Raw genomic sequence first — 623 nt, 5'->3', positions numbered from 1 at the left:
CTTTTTATTTATTATAAGTATGCAATTTCATTAGATATTAAACAAAAAAATGAGTACAGCAAAAATGAAAGTTTTCTTTTTGTGAAATGTGTCTTGAAAGTTTTTGGAAAAATGGAGAACAATTACACACACACACACAATTATCAAATAAATTATGGCAAATACCATATACACAACTGGGGGGGATCTTAAACATTTAGGAAGATTATACATTCAGCTTGATTGCACATATCTTCAAGTCTTTGCTCCATTTTAAAAAAATCACAGTTGAAAACCTGCCTGAAGATCTGTTTTTTTTTTTTTCAAGAAGAGCAAGATAGAGCTCCAAACAATATTCCCAGAGTTAAATTAAAAAAAAAAAAAAAAAAAAAAAAAAAAAAGTTTGGCTTTACATCAAAAGATTGGCAAACTAATTTGTTAAAATAAAATGTTTAAGAAATATCCTTTTAAAGCTTTCCCTTCTTTAATCTACTTTTAAACAGGAACTAACTGGGGTGCCTGGGTGGCTCAGTTGTTTGAGTGTCTGGCTTTAGCTCAGGTCATGATCTCACAGTTCGTGAGTTCTAGCTTTGCGTCAGGCTCAGTACTGATAGCTCAGAGCCTGAGCCTAGTTTGGATTCTGT

Source organism: Panthera tigris, chromosome B2 (assembly GCF_018350195.1).
Source record: "Panthera tigris isolate Pti1 chromosome B2, P.tigris_Pti1_mat1.1, whole genome shotgun sequence".
NCBI classification, from domain to species: Eukaryota; Metazoa; Chordata; class Mammalia; order Carnivora; family Felidae; genus Panthera; species Panthera tigris.
This window is presented reverse-complemented; position numbering follows the sequence as displayed.